The 13,244-nt window shown below is 49.6% G+C and overlaps 2 pseudogenes; one reads left to right on the top strand and one right to left on the bottom strand.

Annotated features, from left to right (window-relative positions):
- The first annotated feature begins 11,849 nt into the window (after positions 1 to 11,849).
- On the top strand, positions 11,850 to 11,985 carry LOC138243656 (U1 spliceosomal RNA; annotated as a pseudogene).
- Positions 11,986 to 12,584: 599 nt separating this feature from the next.
- On the bottom strand, positions 12,585 to 12,703 carry LOC138218920 (5S ribosomal RNA; annotated as a pseudogene).
- Positions 12,704 to 13,244: the final 541 nt, after the last annotated feature.

Here is a 13,244-nt window from a genome sequence, read left to right as displayed (position 1 = left end):
GTCATAGATGAAAACCGAGAAGAGGTCGGAGTGGCCTCTGTCGTTCATCAACGATCCATTCAGGCAGTACTCCTCTGTAAAGCGCCGTTCGTTCACATCGATTAGCTTTTTTTTGCCTTCATTAGTGCAAGCAGTAAAAGCAGTAATAGCAGATGCCCCTGTTCTGCCATGACCCGGATTCAAACCAGGGTTGGTGCGGCCATACGACAGAAAGCAGTCTCGTCAAGCCCTGACATCCCTCTCTCTCCACCTCTCTCCCTCTCCCTTGCCCTCCACCTCCTCTCTCTACCTCTCCCTACCCCTCTCTTCTCTCTCTCTCTCACTCTGGAGTTTATTTTCCAGACAGAAATCCAGCTCCGTCCCTCCTGTGGAAGATTGGTGATGCAGGATGAGAGCCCCTAACCGAGAGCACTGCAGCGGCAGGTTCTGTGGTCTGTTTCAAATCCGCCCGCGACGAGACACCGAGGAGAAATGAAGAGGCCCAGTCGCGCTAGAAAATCACTCGGGAAAGAGACTTTCAATGTAGGAAAAAAAAGTCGTTAGTAACAGACATAATATGTTTGTTTTGTTTTTTTAATCGCTGCGATGTGTGACTAAGCTCATACGACTAAGAGTCGCCCCCTTTGTCTAGATCTGGTAACCTGCTCGTCGCTGGTGGGCCAGATCGTGTCCCCCATCACTATACTGGGGCAATAGGACCCACACAGACCGCAGGATGAGCACCCCCTGCTGGCCCCACAGAGAGGGAGAGGTAGAGGTAGGAAGAGAGGTAGGGAGGGGAAAAGGGAGAGGTAGGGAGAGAGGTAGAGAGAGGGAGAGGTAGAGGTAGGGAGAGAGAGGAGGAGTACAAATTCAAGCAGAGGCCTGATTGGAGCACTGTTGTATGGCCCTGACATCAATCCCTCAACTCTCTGCATAAAGCAGTGTCTTATGGCCATGACATCCCACCCCCACCACTCTCAGTGGAAAGCACTGTCGTATAACCATGACATCCCACCTCCACCGCTCTCTGCGTAAAGAAGTATCGTCAGGCCCTTACATCCCACCCCCGCCACTCTCTACGTAAAGAAGTGTCGTATGGCCCTGACACCCACCCCTCCACTCTCTGCATAAAGTAGTGTCGTCAAGCCCTAACATCCCACCCCCGCCACTATCTGCGTAAAGCAGTACCTTCAGGCCCTGACATCCCACCCCCGCCACTCGCTGTGTAAAGCAATGTCGTTTGGCCCTGACATTCCACCCCCGCCACTCTCAGCATAAAGCAGTGTCTTACGGCCCTGACATCCCACCCCTGCCACTCTCTGCATAAAGAAGTGACACCTTCCCCTCAACTCTCTGCAGAATGCAGTCTCGTCAGGCCCTGACATACCACTCCTGCCATTCTCTGCATAAAGCAGAATCATCAGGCCCTGACATCCCACTCCTATCACTCTCTGCCTAAAGAAGTGTCGTATGGCCCTGACACCCACCCCTCCACTCTCTGCGTTAAGCTGTGTTGTCAGGCCCTGACATCCCAACCCCGCCACTCTCTGTGTAAAGCAGTGTCATATGGCCCTGACATCCCACCCCCACCACTCTCTGTGTAAAGCACTGTCGTCAAGCCCCGACATCCCACCCCCGCCACTAACTGCGTAAAGTAGTATCGTCAGGCCCTGACATCCCACCCCTGCCACTCCCTGCGTAAAGAAATGTCGTATGGCCCTGACATCACACCCCCACCACTCTCTACGTCAAGCACTGTCGTATAGCCCTGACACCCACCCCTCCACTCTCTGCATAAAGCAGTGTCGTCAAGCCCCGACATCCCACCCCCGCCACTAACTGCGTAAAGTAGTATCGTCAGGCCCTGACATCCCACCCCTGCCACTCCCTGCGTAAAGAAATGTCGTATGGCCCTGACATCACACCCCCACCACTCTCTACGTCAAGCACTGTCGTATAGCCCTGACACCCACCCCTCCATTCTCTGCATAAAGCAGTGTCATCAAGCCCTGACATCCCACCCCCGCCACTCTCTATGTAAAAAAGTGGCGTATGGCCCTGACACCCACCCATCCACTCTCTGCGTAAAGCTGTGTTGTCAGGCCCTGACACCCCACCTCCGCCATTCTCTGTGTAAACAGTGTCATATGGCCCTGACATCCGACCCCCACAACTCTCTGCGGAAAGCACTGTCATATAGCCCTGACACCCACCCCTCCTCTCTTTGAATAAAGCAGTGTCATCAAGCCCTGACATCCCACCCCCGCCATTGTCTACGTAAAGAAGTGTTGTATGGCCCTCACACCCACCCCTCCATTCTTTGCATAAAGCTGTGTTGTCAGGCCCTGACATCCCTCCCCCGCCACTCTCTGTGTAAAGCACTGTTGTATGGCCCTGACATCACACCCCCACCACTCTCTGCGGAAAGCACAGTCATATAGCCCTAACACCCATCCCTCAATTCTTTGCATAAAGCAGTAACGTCAAGCCCCGACATCCCACCGCCGCCACTCTCTACGTAAAGAAGTGTCGTATGGCCCTGACACCCACCCCTCCACTCTCTGCGTTAAGCTGTGTTGTCAGGCCCTGACATCCCACCCCCGCCACTCTCTGTGTAAAGCAGTGTCATATGGCCCTGACACCAATCCCTCCACTCTCTGCATAAAGCAGTGTCTTATGGCCCTGAAATCCTCCCCTCCACTCTCTGCATAAAGCAGTGTCGTCAAGCCCTGACATCCCTCCCCCGCCACTCTCTGTGTAAAGCACTGTCATATGGCCCTGACATCACACCCCCACCACTCTCTGCGTAAAGCAGTGTCATATGGCCCTGACATCCCACCCCCACCACTCTCTATGTAAAGCACTGTTGTATCGCCCTGACATCACACCCCCACCACTCTCTGCGGAAAGCACTGTCATATAGCCCTGTCACCCACCCCTCCATTCTTTGCATAAAGCAGTGTTGTCAAGCCCTGACATCCCACCCCCGCCACTCTCTACGTAAAAAACTGTCGTATGGCCCTGACATCCCACCCCCACCACTAACTGCGTAAAGTAGTATTGTCAGGCCCTGACATCCCAATCCCGCCACTCTCTGTGTAAAGCAGTGTCGTATATCGTATGTCGAGGTGAGGTGAGGTGCGACACACCGGAGTCCCGACGCTGCTAATGCGGAGCACTTGTTGAACTGGCATTGAAAGGACGTGTGCGCACGGAGCGAGCCTTCCCTGTGGCGGAGCGTGGAAACTTTCTCCCCGCGCTGCAGGAGTTGTGTGCGCTGCAGCGGTGCCGAGAGAACAGCACAGAAGGCAGCAGGCTCTGGAGAGCGGGTAAGAGACCGAGCCTTGTGGGCAGGCGAGCAGGCCCGTTTTTTGGAAATTGCTGAAAAGGCTCCGGTGTTTGTTCGGTGTGTGGCAGGCGCACGACGCGAGCTTGCGTAGCGATCTGCCGGTCTGCTGTTATGCAAATGAGGCCGAATTGCATCCAGGGACATGCTGCGAATGCGCAATGGCGACTGCAGATGTGTAGGAAACGGCGCGCTCGTTTTCTCGTTTTGCCCACCCTTTTGAGTGTTAGTGTGGCGTGAGAGTGTGCGAAAGAGTGGGCCCAGCAGGAGGCGGTGACGTGCGAGGGGTTGAGCTGGCCTAGGCTGCGCGCTTTGTGCTGTGGGTGCAGGCCGCTTGCAGGGGCTTGTACAGCTCATACTTACCTGGCAGGGGTGATACCTTGTTAAGCCTGTAGGTGGAGTAGTTGGATTGTTTTCCTTGTTTTGTGGAAGCAGTGTTTGTTTAGCAGTTCACGAAATGGCAACTTTTGGATCCCGCAAGAATGCTGTGCGTTTTGAGCTTTTGGATGACCTCTCCATGGATCGTATGCAGTTCGGCAGAAAAGTGTTGCAGAAGGAACTTGGCTTTGAACCTCGGCACTTGGATTTCATCTTCGCTCTCCCAGGTCAGAAAGCATTTGAGGTTGTTTTTGCTACCTATCCTCTGTTTGAACAATGTGTGGATGTGTTTGAGGCAAAAAGAGGGAAAGTTCCTGCCCTTGAGAAGATCGACTTGCAGCCTCTGACACAGAGAGAGAGGAAAACGGTGCATGTTGTTATGTTCTTGGAACTGGCAAAGACGGAGGACATTCACACCTGGCTTAACCAGTACTGCACTGTCCACCATGGAACTGAGGTTAGAGATGTTGACCGTATAAAAACAGGAGCAAGGAAATTCGAGGTTCGCTTGCTACTGGACAATGTAAATGGAGGCTTAAGGCACCTGCCCTCTACAATCCGGCTGGGCGCCTGCAATGGCTATGTTTTTTATGTGGGACAACCAAAGGTGTGTCGGCGCTGTGGTGCTGTGGGACACCTGGCATCGTCCTGCACTGTGAAATGCTGCAAGACCTGTGGCAAACAGGGACATTTAGCCTCTGACTGTTCAATGCAGCCAAAGTGCAATTTATGTGGCTCGGAAGGACACGTTTTTAAGAATTGCCCTCACACCTACGCCAATAGACTCAAAATGAGAAAGGATGAGGCAGTGCTTGTTTCAGCCAAACCGGCCCGAAAATCCAAAGCAAACAACAAGTCAAACAAAGAACCCTTGTTGGACAAAGACTCCTTGCCTCCAGCCAGGATCAGTCCTGCTGTGGCTCCAGGGCCGGTGGAAGAGAAATCCACTACGCCCCCACAACCGCAGTCTGCACCAGACAAGCACGAGGGTTTGAAAACCCCCGAGAACAGCGAGGACCCCTCCCCCTCTTCTGCTCCTCAGAACGAGGGCCAGTGTGGGGCCCCCGGTGGAGCGGGTCCAGCGAGGATACCCAGGATTCAGCAGAGCTGCTTTTCTCAGACTCTGCAAGTGCTACAGATGCCCTCCTCTCCTCCATCCAGTCCATCACGGAGGATCTGCAGCAGCTGGTGGGTGAGGGGGAAGAGGAGACTGGTGCATCAGCTGCACCCCTTTCCCCTCAGTGCTCCCAGGAGCTGGATTTGAGGAAAAGGAAAAATGACTCTGTTTTCTCCCCGAGCGAGGAGGAAGGAGAGCATGGCTATGGGGACAGCTGGAACCCCTCCACCCCTCCCTCTACCCCTTCCTTGAAATGGACTCCGTGAACGCTTTTACTGCTGCCACCCTGATGAAGGCTCATTCAGAGGATGGCTGGTAGGAAATTGGTAAGAAGAAAAAGAAGAAGGTAACAGGTGAGACAGAAGAGAAATGTGTTTTGTAAAGACTGGTTCCACTTTCTTATGTAATATGGCTCTAAACTTTAATTTCTCTTAACACCAGAGGTATCAATGACAGAGTTAAATGCCAGTCTGTCTTTGATTACCTCCAGCAGAGAGAGGGAGATGTGTTGATGTTGCAGGAGTGTGCTTTAGCCTATCAAGAGAGGTATAAAAGCTTTGAAGATAGGTGGGATAAAGGGCCTTCTGTTTGGTCAGGGGACAATAATAACAGAGCCTCTGGCGTGGCCATTCTTTTCAAAGGATTGGCATTCAAATTGAAAAGTATACAGAGGGTCATAGATGGCAGGTTGCTGTGTGTGGATGTGGAATGGGGGACCGTTAACCTGCGGCTAATCAATGTGTATTGCCCTACTGACGTGGGAGGAAGGGTGGAGCTACTCAAGGCACTCTCCCCCCTATTGTTATGTAGCACAGACGTGATAGTGGGAGGGGATTTTAATTGTATCTTAGAGCACACAGACAGGCAGTCTAGCTCTCCGATAAAATTGGATTCCAGCTCACTGGCCCTGCAAAACTTAATTCAAGACTTTAAACTCTCAGACACATATAGATGTATACAGTGCCTTGCGAAAGTATTCGGCCCCCTTGAACTTTTCAACCTTTTGCCACATTTCAGGCTTCAAACATAAAGATATAAATTTTTTATTTTATGTGAAGAATCACCAACAAGTGGGACACAATTGTGAAGTGGAACGAAATCTATTGGATTTTTGAAACTTTTTTAACTATTAAAAAAAGGAAAAGTGGGGCGTGCAAAATTATTCGGCCCCCTTGCGTTAATACTTTGTAGAGTCACCTTTTGCTGCGATTACAGCTGCAAGTCGCTTGGGGTATGTCTCTATCAGTTTTGCACATCGAGAGACTGAAATTCTTGCCCATTCTTCCTTGCAAAACAGCTCGAGCTCAGTGAGGTTGGATGGAGAGCGTTTGTGAACAGCAGTTTTCAGCTCTTTCCACAGATTCTCGATTGGATTCAGGTCTGGACTTTGACTTGGCCATTCAAACACCTGGATACGTTTATTTGTGAACCATTCTTTTGTAGATTTTGCTGTATGTTTGGGATCATTGTCTTGTTGGAAGATAAATCTCCGTCCCAGTTTCAGGTCTTTTGCAGACTCCAACAGGTTTTCATCCAGAATGGTCCTGTATTTGGCTGCATCCATCTTCCCCTCAATTTTAACCATCTTCCCTGTCCCTGCTGAAGAAAAGCAGGCCCAAACCATGATGCTGCCACCACCATGTTTGACAGTGGGGATGGTGTGTTGAGGGTGATGAGCTGTGTTGCTTTTACGCCAAACATATCGTTTTGCATTGTGGCCAAAAAGTTCGATTTTGGTTTCATCTGACCAGAGCACCTTCTTCCACATGTTTGGGGTGTCTCCCAGGTGGCTTGTGGCAAACTTTAGACGAGACTTTTTATGGATATCTTTGAGAAATGGCTTTCTTCTTGCCACTCTTCCATAAAGGCCAGATTTGTGCAGTGTAAGACTGATTGTTGTCCTATGGACAGACTCTCCCACCTCAGCTGTAGTTCTCTGCAGTTCATCCAGAGTGATCATGGTCCTCTTGGCTGCATCTCTGATCAGTCTTCTCCTTGTCTGAGCTGAAAGTTTAGAGGGACGGCCAGGTCTTGGTAGATTTGCAGTGGTCTGATACTCCTTCCATTTCAAGATGATCGCTTGCACAGTGCTCCTTGGGATGTTTGAAGCTTGGGAAATCTTTTTGTATCCAAATCCGGCTTTAAACTTCTCCACAACAGTATTATGGACCTGCCTGGTGTGTTCCTTGGTCTTCATGATGCTCTCTGCGCTTTCAACAGAACCTTGAGACTATCACAGAGCAGGTGCATTTATACAGAGACTTGATTACACACAGGTGGATTCTATTTATCACCATCAGTCATTTAGGACAACATTGGATCATTCAGAGATCCTCGCTGAACTTCTGGAGTGAGTTTGCTGCACTGAAAGTAAAGGGGCCGAATAATTTTGCACGCCCCACTTTTCATTTTTTTATTAGTTAAAAAAGTTTCAAAAATCCAATAGATTTCGTTCCACTTCACAATTGTGTCCCACTTGTTGGTGATTCTTCACATAAAATAAAAAATGTATATCTTTATGTTTGAAGCCTGAAATGTGGCAAAAGGTTGAAAAGTTCAAGGGGGACGAATACTTTCGCAAGGCACTGTATATCCCACAACAGCAAGATATACATGGTCAGGGAGGAATAGCAGCTCCAGAATTGACTATTGCTTTGTCTCAGAGAGAGTGAAAGTTGTTGGGGTCACTCTTCAGCCTGTCTTCTTCTCAGATCATCAGGCTTTAGGGTGTAGAGTGGAACTCCAGGGCGGGACTGTCTTTGGCCCAGGCCTCTGGAAACTCAACACAAAGCTGCTAGAGAACGAGGGGGTAGTATCCCGCTACAAGGAGAAACTATCACAGTGGCTGTCCTTGCAGTTTCTGTACGGGTCAGTAGGAGAGTGGTGGGAGGAGGTGAAGGTGAGGACAAAGGCCTTTTTCATGGCTGAGGGAAGGAAGGCTGCTGCCAGACGGAGAGGAGTGCTAGCCAGGAAACAGAGGCAGCTGCAGCATCTCTACACGATGCTGCACAGTGGCTTCGATGTGCTCGAGGATATCACCCTTTTAAAAAAGGACATCCGGAGCATAGCCAAAGAAGGTAGTCGAGGAGTGCTGTTAAGAAGCAGAGTGCAGTTCTTGGAAGAAAATGAGAAGTGTACTCGCTTCTTTTTCAGGAAAGTGGTAGGCTCCAAGTCTGTCATGGAAAGTGTAGTTGATGAGGAGGGACGAGAGAGAACAGAGCCGAGTGCTATCCTCTCCTGCACCGAGGCCTTCTACTCAAGACTGTACTGCTCTACTGAGGTAAAGGATGAAGAAATTCATTTTTTTACCTCAAAGCTAGAAAACGTTTTGAATGAAGAAGATAGGGAAGTACTTGAGAGGGATCTGACAGTAGAAGAGCTGAGACAGGCTATGGAGAGCTTACAGAAGGGGAAAACTCCGGGTGCTGACGGAGAATTTTATTGCACCTTTTGGGATCTGCTTCAGGATCCGCTACTGCTCCTATTCGAGGAAAGCTATAAGACAGAATTGCTGCCTGACTCCTTAAGAGAAGGCACTATCTCTCTCTTGTTTAAGAAAGGAGCAAAGAATGACAGAAAGAACTGGAGACCCCTCAGCCTGTTAGGCGTGGACACTAAGATCCTGTCCAAAGCCCTTTTCCTGCGCCTACAAAATGTAGTGGCCTCACTGGTAGGGAAAGAACAGACTTGTGGGATAGCAGGATGCCTGATGAGCGACAACCTGGCCTTGTTGAGGGATGTCTGTCTGTACTCTGAGGATCGCTCCCTCCCTCTGTGCATTTTAGGTGTAGACCTAGAAAAAGGCCTTTGACCGCCTAAACCGGCAGTACTTAACATCGATACTTGAGCACATGAAGTTTGGCCCCATCATGAGAAAGTGGATTAACCTGCTGTACACAGGTAGCAACAGCAGAGTAATAGTTAATGGCAATAGATCACGCCCCTTTGAAGTCTGTTCAGGGGTGAGGCAGGGCTGCCCATTATCCCCCTTGTTATTCGTTTTGGCGATGGAGCCCTTAGCCTGTGCCTTGCGCCAGGATCAGGCCATTAATGGGATACCAGTGCCTGGAAGTGGGGGGGGAGAGGTAAAGACATCTCTATAAATGGATGACATCACCCTGCTCCTCTCTGACAATGTCTCAATTAGCAGAGCTCTGCAGTGCTGTGATCGTTACTCTTTGGCTTCCTCTGCAAAAATTAACAAATCTAAGAGTGAGATTTTTTATCAGAACTGGAGGGAGCCAAAAGAAGGGCATGATCTCAGGCTGCAAGAGAAGAGAATTAAGGTCCTGGGGGTGTATTGGAGAAGAGATGGGAACAGTAAATTGGCAGAACAAATTGCCAATCTTAAACAAAAAACTGATGCAATGGAAGGACCGAGACCTCACCATAACAAGGGAAGGTGCTGGTCATCAAAGCCCAGCTCTTGCCTATCTTGAATTTTCTGGCTTTTACCTTCCCAATCCCACACCGTGTTGCGGCGGTGCTGAGTAGATGGATGTTTCATTTTCTATGGGGTGGGAAGCAGGAAAGACTCAGAAGGGAAATAATGTACAGACCGCTACTCTCAGGGGGGAAGTCTGTCCCAGATATTGCTACGAAGCTGCTGTGCATTTTCCTGGCCTTTGTGCTGAGAAGCTTTGCAACAGCACCTGAAGCGCGTACCTGGACTTATTTTGCCAGGCTCTGGGTAGGTAGGGAGGTGTTCAGAGTGTGGGGTGTCAGACCCAAGCTGGATGTCCCACTCTCTGACACATGCCCTGCAATTTATGGGACAGTTAAAAGTTTTCTAAGATCTCACTGTAGTGGTTTTGATGGGTTTACTGAGACAATTATTAATTGTAGCAGTAATCACGAGGTTGTTCGTCGGGGCTTTTAGAAAATCAATCGTCAGAACAACTAACAACGCACACACACAGGTTCAATACACGGGATACATTTATTAATATAACTGTGCAACAAACATATACCAGTCTGCCTGGATACGAGCGGCAGACCTTACGGTGAGGGTTATCAATATACAAGGTATATAATCTCGAAGAGATGCGAACACAAAGAGATACACAACAGAGAATATATGTCAATATATATCGTTCGGTTACCAAATCGCTAATCAGTGTTATTACCCACTGTTACTCTAAACTCGGAAGTAAATACATTACTCATGAATTAAATTGATAACAACTTGTGTTGAGGTACAATTGAATTCTCGAGACGCAATGTAGAACATGGGGTTTACTTATCCACTGTGTTGGGATTTGGAATTCCCGGCACGAACACCAAACCAGCTGACAGGCTCTGTTGCAGCCTCTGTTGCAGCGGTTGTCCAATGGGCGTTGTGACGGCGTCCTCTGGCTACCGGCCAACCAGTCGAGGTGCAGCTCGGAGTAGGACGGGCGGAGGAATCTGACTGCGGCGCGCAGGGCAGTTGTTGCTCCGAGGGGATCTACCAGCAGTCCGGCTGGCTAGTAGAAAGTCTCTATGCACAGAGTGTGACCGCGAGTCCTCACAAGTCACTCTTTTGCCTGGGAAGAAACTGGTTCGTTCCCGGTCCAGCGCTGCTTCTGAATAAGCTATTCAGGTTGTCGACGAGGGTCCAACTGTAGGCTGCCGTTGATCAAGCGGAGCATTCACGTTGGTAGAATTCTGAGTACATACGGGTTCCTCGGCCTCGCGCTTTGAACAAAGTCCAAGTCCTTTTGGAGACAACAGCAGTTGTCACGTGATTGTCTCTGAGGATGCGCGAAAATGGCCAAGGAGAGCCCAGAACTGAGCTTGCGCTCCCTTTTTGATCAAGACCCAGATGTGTGCTGATTGGTTGAGAGTTTGGCGGGCATTGTAGACCCACGTGGTATTACCACGCCCTGCCAGTCCCTGATTGGTTGGTCAAGGTGAGATATGAGTCACTTAGTCCTGACACTTAGGAATGCAGTCCAGATGTCCAACTCGCACTCCCTAGACAAATAGGCGCCAATGGATGACCATTGATCATGATAGCCAGGCTTAGCTAAGTGCATCCCCCTTTGGGAGCTGGTTTCTTATCACAAGAAAACATCTTAAATCAGCTTGTATGAATTCTTTCTCTGTGGCTGCACCACAGAGATGGAGGGTGAGATGGGGCCTCTTTTAGGAGCATACCAACGCTTAATTCTGTCTTATTAACAAGCATTGCCGCTACATCACCCAATTGGCCATATTCCCCTCCGAGATGTCAGCGTCCAAAAACTGGAAGATTTCGTTGCACCGCAGAAGAATAGGCAGACCCCTGTGGGCATTTTAACATCAGCCCAAACAAGGAAGGTGTGGAAACACGCATCCTCTAAGTTTCTGTGCAACATTCACAGAGATTTAGCCTGGAGTGTCGTCCACCAGTGCTTACCGGTCCGAACTTTCTTGTACCGTAGGGGCCTCACCCCCAGCCCTTGCTGCGTTAGGGTGGGCTGTGGCGAGGAGGAGACTGTGACCCATCTCCTGTGGTCCTGCTTTTTTGCTAAGGCCTTCTGGGCACAGTTTGAAGATTGGTTGCAATCTCTCTCGCTCCAATTTACCCTGACCGCTGCTTTCGTTATATACGGCATCTCTCTGGTCAAACTTCCTCCTGACGTGTTTGACAGGATCTGGGCCGTGGTGAACAGTGGGAAAGATGCCCTGTGGAGAGTGAGGAACATGGGGCTGTTCAAAGGCATCGAGGTCCCAGTCAAGGCAGCAGGTAGCCTGGCCCTGTTCATCACCCGAGAGAACTATTACCTCAGAGATCTGTGGAGAGAAGGGAGGGAGGAAGCAGAATATCTGTGGGAAATAGAGAGCATAGGTCAATATCTCAAGAAACAGAGAAAAACATTATCATGTTTAAGTAAAGAATGTGATTTGCACAAGAAAAAAAGAAAATTGTTGCTATGTAACTGGTACCGTGTCAAAATGTAATGAGATGTGATCATATATACTGTTTTAAGTATGTATATTAATGTAAACCTTTCTAATTTGTGATGTCCTGTATTTTTTTGTGAAAAGAAAATAAAGTTCTTAAAAATCGAATCGGTTCACCCAGGGCGAGACTCACCCATTGCACTCCGGCTGTGCTGACCCCTGCGAATTCCCCAAATGTGGGAATCTCGACTGCATAATTTCTGGTAGTGGGGGACTGCGTTCGCGCTCTCCCCTGATGTGCTTGGTCCAATATCAAATACGGAAGAGTTATGACACCACGTGCTGCGATAGGATCCCAGTTCGAAAGCCACTGCTGGTTCCCAGTTTCTTTTAGTTAGAGGTCCGGAGAAGCATTTCAAGCTGGTTACACTACTCCTTCCGGACATTCATTCCCTTTTCAAAGTCAGTCGTTTTGCTGTAGTCTGCATTATTAAGGCCAATTTATTTGGTCATGGGGGCCTCGGTACTGTATGCTAATTCTCAAGACAGTTTCACCCGTTTTCTGATTGCTAGGTTCTGTACCAGTGCAGACATGTCAAACAGTGAATGGCTGTACCTCTATTGTATCCGTGCTCAATGAATGAAATCAGTAATAAATGAATATATGTATAGTTATACGAAAAACAAGTGGTTTATCGACTCATCTTCATTTGCAGATTTAGAGGCAGCTTCGATATTCGTTTTACAAACGGGTTTTTTTTTATATGGGTCAAACACATGCCATAGCAACAAAACATCTCTAGAGATGAGGCTATAGATCACCTTTCCATCCTCCAGGTTTTCCTCCCAAAGCCTAAGGCACCAACGGTGACCCCTGCTGGCCGAGAGAGCAAAAGCTTGCAGCACCTGGTAATCCCAGACAGTCTCTCATCCAAGTACTAACCAGGCCCAACTCCGCTTAGCTTTCGAGATCAGACGAAATCAGGCACATTCAGGGTGGTGTGGCCGCAAGCGAAAGCCATGGCGCCTGACTCACTACTTGAAGCTGTGTGTGGCTGGGGCTCTGTGCCCCCCGAGCGGGACTGAAGGATCGTTCGTGTGCAACTCTTTGGAAAGGAGCTTCTTTCCAAATCGCATTGCGTACCTGGATGTTGGCGAATGTGCTCCCTTGTGTTGGCTTGTCCCGCACTGGAGGAGAACAAACAAACTGCAAGGAGGAGCACAAGGCAAGTCTTCACAAGACAAAAACCTCCAGTGCACAGCACTCTGAAAACATTTCTGGGCTGTCGCGTGTTTATTTCAGCACATAAAGCGCAACAGTCCAACACGTCGGCCGGGCGCGCGGCGCCTCCGCCCTCTTGTGGCCTTGCGGCGTCAGAGCAAGAGGCTCCTTCTCGCTGCCTTTCTGCTGTGTTGCAGAGCCCCGAGAGGGAACCTGGAGCGCACACTTTGTGGGGGGCGGGGGACCGCGTTCGCGCTCTGCCCCCGGTCTCTTGCGCGAGTACTAAATCTCACGGCGCCAGCAAGCGGCCAGGAGACAAGTACAATATCGCG

Source organism: Lepisosteus oculatus, chromosome 14 (assembly GCF_040954835.1).
Source record: "Lepisosteus oculatus isolate fLepOcu1 chromosome 14, fLepOcu1.hap2, whole genome shotgun sequence".
NCBI lineage: Eukaryota > Metazoa > Chordata > Actinopteri > Semionotiformes > Lepisosteidae > Lepisosteus > Lepisosteus oculatus.
Note: the sequence above shows the minus strand (reverse complement) of the source record. Positions and strands in the feature narration are given on the sequence as shown.